This window comes from Nymphalis io, chromosome 15, assembly GCF_905147045.1.
Source record: "Nymphalis io chromosome 15, ilAglIoxx1.1, whole genome shotgun sequence".
NCBI lineage: Eukaryota > Metazoa > Arthropoda > Insecta > Lepidoptera > Nymphalidae > Nymphalis > Nymphalis io.
In genome coordinates, this window is record NC_065902.1 from 5106357 (window position 1) to 5119293 (window position 12937).

Below are 12937 nucleotides of genomic sequence, written 5' to 3' on the forward strand. Positions count from 1 at the left end.
AATAATAACGGGAACTTTATAGTTTTTCAAAGTATTGCAGAATAGCGGTAAACTAACGATGGTAAAAAACCATATGCCCGAAATCCCATCAATTTATAAGCTAGGTTGTAATATATGTTTTCAATATTCTAGTTTTCAAGTTAATATCGATAAACTGATATTATAGTTACTTAATAGTTGACGTAAGTTTTGTAAAGTATGTCAACTATGCTTGTTAAGCATAATCATTTCCCATGTCGTCTACTGCTAGTTTTGAAGAAGTTGAAACCGTGTTATTCCGTCCTATTCCTATAAAAAAATCTTATAGGATTTTTTTTTTTAAAAACCACTTGTATTTCGATTACAGATTTCAATATTCAGAGATGATATAAAAAGAGCCAATATGACTCAAGTTTTACTGGTGATAGAACTTTGTGCAAGCTCGTCTGGGTAGGTACCATCCTCTCATCAGATATTCTACCGCAAGTACAATAGCAGTACTTGGTATTGTTGTGTTCAGGTTTGAAGGGTGAGCAAATACACTCTGTATTCTCTCTCTCACACAATCCGATGAAACAGCAAATTCAGAATCAACGGCTCTACGGGCTTCCCGAGGCACGGGAGTGCACTTCCAACTTCCAAACTCCGGGCTGCTACTGAGAATTTTTAGACATGAAAACTCTCTTTATCAGCCCGACCTTGGGTTTGAACCTAGGATCTCGGAATCTGTAGCCTTATATATAGACACTAGACAAACGAAGCAGTCGACTAAAATAAATACATCGGATCAATTATATAACATAGAGAGCTTATGGAACACTGGAACCTTTCTTTATATTACTTTCGTTGCCAAATTTGTATCCCGTTTCGATACACGTGTTTAAGAAAAGAAAAAAAAAAGAATGAAATAAGTAGCTGACCTCATATTTATGTATAGAGCCCAAGGATTTTATTAATGCCGAAAGAAAATAAAATTTATCTAATGCGGATATTGATCTCAATTCGTAATAAACGCCCTACTACTTTACGAAATACGACTTTAAATCTATTCCTTACTATCGATCATGCATGTATATGGCCAAACGTAGACTCGGTAAATATCGTTTCTATAGCACTTGTAAAGCCTATAGTGGTTAAGTAAGCGACTTGAGTCCATAAATCACGTGGCGAATCAAATTGTAATCGAATAAGAGCGGGTCAGCTGAGTTCAAGTCGTTGGGGAGCGACCTACGGTGGTTTTTTGATTGACGATCGGATATGTAATATAAGTCAATATAATGGCCAATATTGGGAAAAGATTTTTGAGACTTTCTTATTTCATATTTTGAGTATATTTATGAATGAAAATGAATCCTACGCCTAAATGAAGTTTAATGTCAAAGGTTAAGCAAAGAAATGTATTTAATATGAATATTAATTATGTATTCAAGCTTAGGCAATTTCGGTATCAAGTGGTATGTGTGGGTTGAAAGGTCGTGCGATTCAAATTTTTGTTTTTAAAAACAATATAACATAATGTGTATATAATGTAGCCACACAACATCAGGTTATAAATATGAAATTATTTAAAGTAATCATATATTATTATATTATTATTTGATATATGTAAGTTTTATAATTATTTACAAATCTGTTAAGTTAAATAATGTTATAGGTTTACAATAAAGAATCGCTCTTTAGCAATAGGTAGGTGTTTTGTAACGTCATATTATATTTAATTTTTCCCCTGTAACTGTTTTGTATTTGTATGCAATAAATTGCATTATTATTATTATTATTGCATAATTATTATGTTAAGTCGATTAATTGAATTACACGATGTACCTAGAACAACAGTTTGAAGTTTTCTTTTTAGAATTTAACGAGTTGGAAAAGACAAATGGCGCTATGTGTTAGGTCAAAGAGAAACGAACAGCAATAAAGTTCGCTTCGAATAGGTTCTTATAGGAGTTTCGATTTTAATCATGTGGATTAATGGTATAACAACTTAACTGCTAATTGAAAAGAAAAGTTTGATTACGCTTTTTTGTTATATTTAAATATAATTCATAAGAACTTTCTGTGTTCAAAATCTTCAATACGCTTTTAACAGTCCATTATATATATTATATACTATAAAGATATAGTACAATATATATATATATATATTGTACTATTTTTGGGAAATAACAATAATACATAATATTATATATAGATTGGCATGTATATTTGCTTTTTATATTTTAGATATAAGAATTAAAAAAGCTATATATTAGGTCCTTACATATGAAATTAGCGTTTTGTCGTACTGACCACTTTGAATTGAAATATCTCCTCTTTGGTTAAGAATTTCAAATTAAAATTTATAAATTCATTTAGCTGGTACATTTCAGTTTTGAAAACAGTCATTCATTTGTATTTTCCTCATTATTTTTTTCTTTGGCATTGCTTATTACCGCACTATGGAAAACATGAAATATCGTCGCAAAAGAAAGCACGGTACGTTTTTGGTTTCAACGTTTTCGTTCTGGAAATTTCGACCTTCAGAACCAACCCCGTGGATAGCCGGAGACCAAAGTAGAAAATGAAGAATTAAAGGCTATATTGGAAGCGGATCCATCACAAAGCACTTCAGAGGTAGCTGCAGGCTTCGGGTTAAGTGATAAAACTATATTAATCCACTTGAAGCAAATCGAGAAAGTAAAAAAACTTGAACGATGGGTACCTCTTGTATTGAGTGATTCGAACTTGCAAACAAGCGTCGACTGCTGTGTTACTTTGCTCAACCGACACAATAATGAATACTTACCCTGGAGTTATTACTTAATGAACCCTGGAGACCCAGCCATATCCTGCCCTAAATGAAATTTGACTCAGAAAAAGTTATTTATGAGTGTTTGGTGGACTAGCGCCGGTGTCATTCACTACATCTTTCTAAAATCTTGCCAAAAGATTACGGCAGATATCTATTGTCAGCAACTGCAAACCATGAAGGAAGAACTAGCTGCTAAACAATCACTCTAGGCCACTGTTGCTTCACGACAACGTAAGACCACACACTGCACAATAACAAACAAGCACTAAGTTAGATGAGCTACAAATGGAATGCCTGCGACATCCACCGTACTCCCCGGACCTTGCTCCAACAGATTACCATTTTTTCTGAAATTTGGACAACTTCTTACAAGAAAAAAAATTCCACTCCGGTGCGGCAGTCCAAACCACCTTCAAAGACTTTATTGATTCTCGCCCCCATGGTTTTTTTAGTAAAGGGATCAATGAACTACTTATGAGATGGCAAAAGTACATAGATAACAACGGTGCATACTTTGATTAATTAAATATATTTTACAAAAAAAAAGACTTTATATTCCTCCCGTACAAAACGCCAATTTCATGTGTAAGAACCTAATATTTTATATACCAGTTAATAAGAGTATAAATTTATGATTAAAATATGAATTTTAATAAGAATAGTTGTCATGAATTCGTCAAGAGTATGATTTTAATTAATAATGTACGCAAGATATGAATAGGTTTTATCTTTCCTCTAGGAATTTAGAAATGTAAAAATGATATCAACTGGCGAACGTCAACTCTCGAGGCGAGCTCTTTGTCGTCGAAACAACTTTTAAAATGTATTTCCACAAGCAGAATATCTGTAACTCAGTAAACATTTTCAAAGGGATAACTTTGCATCACAATACACATATATGTTCTCTATAACATATAATCCAACCAATACCAACATGTTTTAGAGTCCAAAGTTCTATATATAGTATTGTAAATGTATATAGAGTATATAGATTAGTGAACATTATGAAAAATACAAGGGAAAGTAAACAAACAAAAATGTTGCCATCAGCATTAATCGATGACATAAATAAAATAAAGCTGATACTTAATAAAAAATTTACCCGTTAGTAGTGTAGGATTTATGCAGGCCCGTCTGGGTGAATAGAATAGAATTCATAAATTATTCTACCGCCAAACATACTTATGCCAAACATCAATATACTATATTGCTATGTTTCAGTTTGAGGGTGAGTGAGTCAGTGTAATTACAGCCACAAGTGTATAACATTTTAGATCCCGTGATTGGTGAATTGACTATGGAAAGACTTGTCCTTGAGGGAATATGACTTGGCAACAGGTATCCCATTTGCTCTTCTGCCTTTTTAATATATAAAAAGTATAAGGGTGTATTTCTTTAAATAAAAAAAATAGCAGTACAAATTTTCTACTACATGAAGCTTTGCTCATTTTTACTACTATAATTACGTTTCGTCGTTATTTTTTTTATTAGACAATACAGTCACTGTTATATAAAAAATAATATTATTACTAATCAGAAGCATTTGTTTAGGAATTTCTGTTGATCCAAACGTCAATTGGCAGCTATTAGTTATTATATGCATCTTATAACTTTGGTATATGATAAAAATAACACATAAACTGCTAAAGTAAGTAACAGCCTGTAAATGTCCCACTGCTGGGCTAATGCCTCCTCTCCCTTTTTGAGGAGAAGGTTTGGAGCTTATTCCACCACGCTTTTTTTTTTTTTTTATAGAATAGGAAGGTGGACGAGCATATGGGCCACCTGATGGTAAGTGGTCACCAAACGCCCTTAGACATTGGCATTGTAAGAAATGTCAACCATCGCTTATAGCCAATGCGCCACCAACCTTGGGAACTAAGATTTTATGTCCCTTGTGCCTGTAATTACACTGGCTCACTCACCCTTCAAACCGGAACACAACAATATCAAGTATTGCTGTTTTGCGGTAGAATATCTGATGAGTGGGTGGTACCTACCCAGACGAGCTTGCACAAAGCCCTACCACCAGTAAAACTGCTCTAATGCGGGTTGGTAGAACACACATGTGGCAGAATTTCGATGAAATTAGACACATGCAGGTTCCCTCACGATGTTTTCCTTCACCGAAAAGCACGAGATGATTTATTAACAGAAATTAAGCACATAAAAATTCAGAGGTGCTTGCCCGGGTTTGAACCCACGTTCATCGGTTAAGATTCACGCGTTCTTACCGCTGGGCCATCTCGACAACTGCTAATAGGTACATAATAATAATAATAGTAATAAAGGCATAATAATATTGGAAATGAAATGTTATTCGTTAATCATAAAATAATATGGTTATTATATTACATAATAAAGGTTGAATTAGTATTCGTTTATTTTCATGCAGGATATATTTTACTGTTTTTATTAATATATCTATTATATAGCCCTGTATAATTTGGTTTTTATTTAATATTCTAAAATAAACTTAACAAATAAGATGCGAAAATCAATATTGTTTTTGCTATTTAAAGGTGACACTGAACAAATAAATATTTATGATATGATTTATAAAAATGGCTTAAAGATCACAAGGAAAAAAATAGTATCTTGAAATGATAAGTCAACTTTAAAATCATTGACCAAATTCATAAAACAAATGCAAAGGACGATGTTACAGTTACTATAACATTGCAATCACTCGAAACCCAAATTATTTCTGTAATTGAGAGTGACTTTAAATTCCAGCACGGATTTGGTTCATAAACCGTTCATAAATCTCTATCAAGATACGGAAGAGTTTGCTGTGTATGCATATATAACATACACAAGTATGTAAGTATATTTTATTATGAGACATGATTTAAAGCCAGTGAAGTATAGTGGTGCATTTTGCATATTATTTAAAAATGACATAAAGTATAGCGACCATCGATAACATTTTTAATATTAATGTTACAACGATCTTCAAGTTATATAAACTTGATTATAAAGTAAGCTTAAAGGTCATAGGATGTTTATCGAACCACCATTGTAGTTCTATTTAAAAAAGTCTTGGACGAGAGGAGTTAGTACCATCTACTTAATAACAGTTATCCATATTGTTTGTAAATGAAATGTTGAATAGTGAGAGATTTATGCTTATACAATATATAATAATGTAAATAATAACTCCAGGATACGACGCAATTTATTTATTTACTGTGTAGTAATATACATATAATATCCCACTGAGTTCCGGCCACGGTGGTCAATGTAAAAGACTAGCAAACCGCGTAAGAGATATAATAATGTGTGTGCGTAAATATCGGAACAAATACGACGATATACGGTAGGAAAGATCAGGCACAGGAACGCCGGCTTTGGTTATTTCCGAGGCAGGGAAGCGTAACATTATGAACTCTATAATTCCGGGGTTTTAGGAAAGTTTTGACCGAAGTTTGATCAAACAAGGAGTAAATTTAAATTAAACGATAAAAAAAAAACAAAAAGTGTACAAAACGAATAAGAGATCTTCCTAATAACTTTTTATTGGCTTGACTCAGGGTTTGAACCCAGGACGTCGGATATTGCAACCCACCATAAAATGTGGCAGCTTAAGGGGCATAGACTTTTTATGACACTAGTTAAACCTTTAAAAGTCGGCTGTGGGATTCTTACCTATTCTTTGCACGGAACAGAGGGCTACAGAACACCAAAATTGCGTTTGACATGACAGACTAGCACTTCGAAGACTATACCTTCGATGCCCAGATAGCACTTAAGAGAGTTGACTGCCCTGCACTTCAAAAGCTAACCACTTACGTAGGCCATGAATAGGGACTTCATTGAAATACATTTAACTTTATGATTATTGTTTTACGATAACATGGTTCTCCATAAAAGAACAGAAATAATAACATTTGTGAGTCAAAGGTAGCAATCGGATATTTTAAATTATATTTTTTATGGATTATTAAAAATGTCATCAATAATACACTGGAGCTACAAAGCATGGCTATTTTATAAAAACAGGCATAGAGGCTGTTATAAAAACAACTTCGCGGAAACTCGGAGTTCTGAACAAGGTGCAGCGTTTCTTCACGCCACAACAACAACTGTGTTTTGTACAATAGAGACACTATTGTACAAAACACAGGTACGGTCTTGCGTTAAATATTGCTCGCACCTTTGGGATGGCTCCGCTAAGTACTTACTGGAGGCCTTGGATCGGTTGCAGCGACGTGCGGTTCGCATTATTGGTGACGTAAATGTCACAAACACCTTCGAGCCTTTACAATTGCGGAGAGAGATAGCAGCGCTGAGCGCTTTCTATCGACTGTATCACGGCGAGTGCTCTGAGGAATTACCCGCTGCCCTCTTCCTTGATAAGTCTACGCATGCTATCTTTCAATGTCACCGCCTAACATCAATTCCATCGCGCACAAAGAAATTTGGCAACTCCTTTCTTTGTCGCACTTCTAAAAAATGGAATTCTTTACCAGCTCACGTGTTCCCCTCCTCTTACAACCCGGATTCCTTCCAGCGAGGCTTGAAGAGGCATCTTGTGGGCCAGTAAGGCGGGGGCGGCTAGTGCAGAACATTCTTCCCAACTGTACTGGCCGTCGTCGCGCTTGGACTCTATTACTACTACTAGAGTCATTTGCCTTTCAGGCAAATATAAAAAAATACAATATAATAAAAACGGTTGTATATTAAAGTAGTGAATTATACTCACTTTTAACTTATTTTATTTTCTCCACATAATTCGAAAATATAACTTAGAAATCCATAGATATAGTATTCCTAGAAATGGCATACCAGTAACAGCCTGTGAATGTCCCACTGCGGACTAAGGTCTACTCTCCTTTTTTTAGAAGGTTTGGAGCTTACTCCACCACGCTTTTCCAATGCAGGTTGGTGAATCGGTTAAGATTCACGCGTTCTAACCACTGGGTCATTTCGGCTATTCAAGAAATAATAAAAAAAGGTAATTTCGTCCTATAGCCTGATTGAATAAATTCAATAGTGTTAATACAACTGACCCATGTAAAACGTGTGAGAGGAGTAACGGAGGGCTTATTGTGATCAATGCCAGAGCCACTATATTGGGGCCAGAGGCGAGAGGGTCACTATCATACGATCACTAGTGCATTTTTGTTAATAGCCTTCCATCTTTTCGGTACAAGTTCTGGTGATTATTATGTTTCAAATTGTTTATGACCTGTTGAAATATCAACAATGCGTGTCCCTTTTAAAGAGTACTTCAGCGAGGGTTCCGATGATTATTACAAGCTTGAATTGAATAAAGTTTTATATTTGAACGTGAATTTTTTTATATTGGTCTCTCTAATTTGAAGTATAAAATATAATATTAAATACAATAATACAACACAATAGCCCATTACATTATTTCACATTCGGAAAAAAGACCTTCTCTTCTTGAATACAAGGGTTGGTTTTTTAAGAAATATAGTTAATTTTTTTATTACTTATCATTTAACTATATTAATTGTTTATTAACTTTTTTGAATAAAACATAGTGTGTTTAAGAAAATTTATATGAAATCTTCAAAGGGTAAGAAGACTAGGGCAAAGTTAAACGCCGTAGAAGATGTTTTGTTTATGCTTCCGATCGTTATTTTGTGCCTATTGTTTTTTTATTATTTTCTTTCGCTTGTAGCTTGCGCCATATTGCCGTGTCCCCTCACAAAGGGCAGTGTATCGGGGGGCGACGACAACCCCAAATAGAAAGGGCTCCGAGAGAAAACTTCGAGTCTGTCCTTTTGTTACGAATCTCATAGATGTTAGTTTTGCCCTAATATGTGTACGGATCAATGAAATTATTTTATTAAACTGCGTTCACACAAGTCGATTTTAGTCGATAGATTGTTAAAGCGATTTTCCCCGTATTCGACTATTTTCGCAAAACATTAATACTTTCTTAAGGATTTAAGAAAGTTCGCTTTATTTTTTGCTACATTGTTAAATTTTTCTAGTCAACAAATTATAAAGACTAATTGAACTAATCTAAATCGAATTGAAAATCTAATAAATATATTATTTAAGTATAAAAAGACTCATGTTTTACAATGTACTCATGGGTTTTATGTATTTAAATAGTAGTACTAGATACATACATAAATGTACTTAAAGTATCGTGTAAGTAAATAAAAAAATCCATAACCATGTTTGACAGTTTGGGCCATGATTTTTTTCACTGATCTCTCAGTATTTACGAATTGCACAAATCAAATTTTTAAACACCATATAAGTATTAGTAAACAGCTGGAAAATGAGCTTAATTTCAAACTAAAGAATGAATGGCGTCATATTTGATTCCTTTTTTCCATTTCTTATGATATGCAATTTTTAGTAATCATAAAGAAGATAATTACATAAAAGTTAATGAATTACTGCTATTGTTTAGATAAGATAAAAGCAATTAATACTTTAGAGTGGACTCAGTAACACAGCTGCGATGGTAGAGTATTTCAATATCATAGCTGATTTATAACGTGTTGCAGCGAGCGTCGAGGACGGGCGGCGTGGAGCGTGCCCCGGTCTTTGTGAGCGACGCGCTGACGTCACTCGGCGCATGCGCATTAGACGGCTCCTTGATGCCCAGAATAAGTAAAGCCGTTAGATAAATATACATTTACTTAATTGATTAAATACACATTTTTATATAAAATCAGTTTTATTTGGTACAAAAAATTACCAAACGTGAAAACGAATTAAATAACTGTCTTGATAGCGTTCAGATTATTATATAAGTACATACACAAATAGCTACTGTATATTTCATGACCGTATAGAATGGTTATATTAAATCTGAAATTAAATAATGTCGGATGATTATGGTTAAGAACAATTTAAAAAGTTATTATATTATTATTAAACTATTTTAACGAACTGTCAATGTTTCAAGTCATTTTATGCTAGAATTATAATGAATAATGTTCACTTTGTACGCATATCATTTTATGACAGAATAATAATAAAATATAAATCATAGTTTGATCATGCAACGTAACAAGTGAGTCAGATTTATCTGAAATTTTGTATATACTGCGGATCGCAATCCGTGTCCGCGTCGGCAGCGGGGCTTCCAGTCGAGTCACTCGCGTGAGCTACGCTCGCACGCTACGAATTGCTACGTTACGTAGCCTTCACGTTCCTCGTACATTAGGTGCACTACGCGCCCGTGTCTTACCTGTGACTGTGACGTTAACGAATCAACTAGAATTGTCAGTGAGCGGTGTAAGTGCTACATTAGAAAAGTAAAAGTGCTCGCAGTACATTATACCAGAAAATAAGGTGGGTAAATATTAAATAACGAAATGAGAACAGTTACAACTCAGATACGAGTCAAATTTGAAAGTCAAGGACACAAATATTGATCAAACATGTTTTGTTCTCGTTTGTTTGTTACACATAAAGTGCTTAGTCTCTTTAAGATTGTGACCTTGACACAGAGGACGGTTTTGTTTCACGAATCTAACTAAGGTAATATACCAAATTATGCGACAAAGGAATCGGTATTCGAACATAGTATGAATAATTTATTAATGACGGCTGCTTACAATATTGTGAAGGTTACTCAAGTGTAAATTCACTAAAACGTAGAAGCTTCGTGCATCCATTACGTTAATTTGACTCGTTTCATATGCTAGGTTTTTATGATACTATAAACAAAGATTACATTTTGAGATATAAAATGCGCTGAGGAGAGGACGCTGGAACGGTAGATAATAAAGTCTTATTTTTTAATTTTATTTTTGACATGAGGTTTGTAATTATAATAATAGATTTTGTGGTATACATTTGTTCGGTTTTTATGATAATGGGCTTGTTCTAGACTTTTATTTGTTCAATATTATTAATGGATAGCTTTTTAACACGATAGCGTCTATTTTAAGTTAAATATATCAAATAATTTATAAATTACCCACATGAGTATTGAGGCATTGATGAATTTTAAGCACACATTTTTATATTGTATTGTACAAATGTATTTTTTATATTCATTGTGTATGAAATTTATGTAATAAATTGTATTTCAAAATAATTCATGAGCGCTATAATAATTTTTTATAAGATTTTGAAGTTAAAATAAAGATATAAATTGTGACTTGTTTTTTGTTAAAAGAAAATTAAGTCAATCGAACTTCAACATTTCTTCATTATGAAATTATGCTTTCTTTTTATAGCGACAGAACGACATTGTTAAGATAACATTTTATCTTATTTTATTTTTTTAGGAATCCAACGGTATATCACATCTTAGTACTTATCATAATACTTGTTTATGAGAAAATTAATAAAAAAAAAACAATGAAGAAGGAATATTAAATGATGATTTAGTATATTAGTCAACGCATTATGTTTTACTTAGATATGTTTTACACAGTTATGATGTAATAGTTTGTTAATCACTAAATTCTAAAAAGTTATATAATACATAATACCGACAAGTAACGTTCGTTTTAAAATGACTTACCTAACATGATGCAAATAATTATTGTTTTTTATCACCTGAATTCAGTAACATCAGTCGATAGTAATTTAGCTCGTCCATTTAATAGTAGCTTTGTAGTTTTAATTAAATATATTGCCAATACAAAATGGTTTGAGTTTTGTTTATTCCATTAATTATGGCTGTCAAATTAGTTTTAGTATTAAGTTCCTTTTTGTTTCCGTTTGATTGCTTTTATCATTACTTATTGAATCTTTAATTGTTTTTATATAATGTTAAGAAATAAAGTAAAGGAGAATGGAGAGAATGCATATATTTTGGGTCCCACTGATAGTGATAGATGGTGTGGCGTACAACATGGCAACTTAGTAATTGTTGTATAACTTAACAAAACAAAAAAAAAAAGAAAAAAGTAAAATATAACTTATATAAATAAAATATAACCTTCATATATATATATATATTTCCTAAGATTTATCTTTTATTATATTTTATTATTTTAAGATCCTAGATCATAGCCCAACATTGCAGTGGTAGTATTTTGTGAATACGCGTAGGTATGCTTTACATTACATTTAAGTACTTTTGTTTATTTAATTTTATTTTCAAACTATTTATAATAAAATATGTTATCTATTCTTAATTACTGTCTGCGAGTCGATTGATCCCTGGAGTATACTATAGGATTTACTAGGGTTTTTACAACCGATTTCAAAATTATCCTTTGCACTTTTTGTAAGGTTTAGGTTTTTTAACTATGAATAAAACAATATTAAATGAAAGCTATTTAATGTAAACTATTTATGGTAAATAGATGTATATAGGAGGATGATGTAATAAAGATTTAGTTTGTGGTACGATAATTGTATCTTCATATTTTCTTCTTTGTTTAACTTTTTTCAGTTTTATTCTTAGATAATATTTTAGTCAATAATAATTATGAAATTAAAAGATTATCTAAGAATGATATCGCTATGGTGTCTAGCATAACCCATATACCACAATATGCCGATACTCGTGAAAAAAAAATTGATGTCCGCCCTAAAAATTTTAAATATTTAACACAAAAATGCTCGAATTAAATTTTTAGCTATTTTACTGAAATGTGAAATAAAAATACAAATAAAAATTGGATAGGTAAAAACACTATTGTTTTTGTATGATCCAAAATGCATCTTTTGCTTAAAATAAAAAAATATTTAAAAGTACGTTTGTATGTAATATATGAAACGATTATTGAGTTTATAGATTAAAGTTATGCTTTGGAAAACGATCGCTTATTTTGAGAATTGTAATTGATTATAAATTAAAAAAAACACCGAGTTTTTATCGCTGTTTATGGTAGATATAACTTTGATTATCACTAGGCAGAACGTGGCCGTTGAGCCAATGAATATAACGTTCTTTTATAGATGTGTATAAGAATAGGTTCTTTATTATTGATTCAGTAAATTAAATAGTAATAAAGTAGGCGTCTCATCTTTTATACCCGTTGCATCTCCAGTCGCAGCAAGATAAATTATTTATCAGGTAAAGACGTTGACGTCGTTTTGAGTGCAGTCGACTACGTTTTTCTGTAATTCCTTATGTATCGACATATTTAAATACTTTCCTTTCGTAATTAATTAAGCTTAATATTTTTTAAAGTGTTTAAAAAATTCTGCAAAACGGAATATAAAATAAAAGATTCCAAATTTAATTTTCTTTTTAGAAAATAT

The 12937-nt window shown here is 32.3% G+C and overlaps 2 protein-coding genes across 7 annotated transcripts in view; one reads left to right on the forward strand and one right to left on the reverse strand.

Annotated features, from left to right (window-relative positions):
• Positions 1-312: 312 nt before the first annotated feature.
• LOC126773578 (DNA-directed RNA polymerase II subunit Rpb4) overlaps positions 313-12937 on the reverse strand; it is a 226130-nt gene continuing 213505 nt past the window's right edge. Inside the window, exon 4 of the mRNA XM_050494540.1 lies at positions 313-328. The gene's annotated coding sequence lies outside the window, so the exon portion shown is untranslated. The remainder of the gene's footprint in view (positions 329-12937) is intronic.
• Positions 9880-12937, forward strand: part of LOC126773550 (kazrin) — a 92297-nt gene continuing 89239 nt past the window's right edge. For all 6 annotated transcript variants that reach the window (XR_007669746.1, XR_007669747.1, XM_050494483.1 and 3 more), the window contains exon 1: positions 9880-10060. The gene's annotated coding sequence lies outside the window, so the exon portion shown is untranslated. The remainder of the gene's footprint in view (positions 10061-12937) is intronic.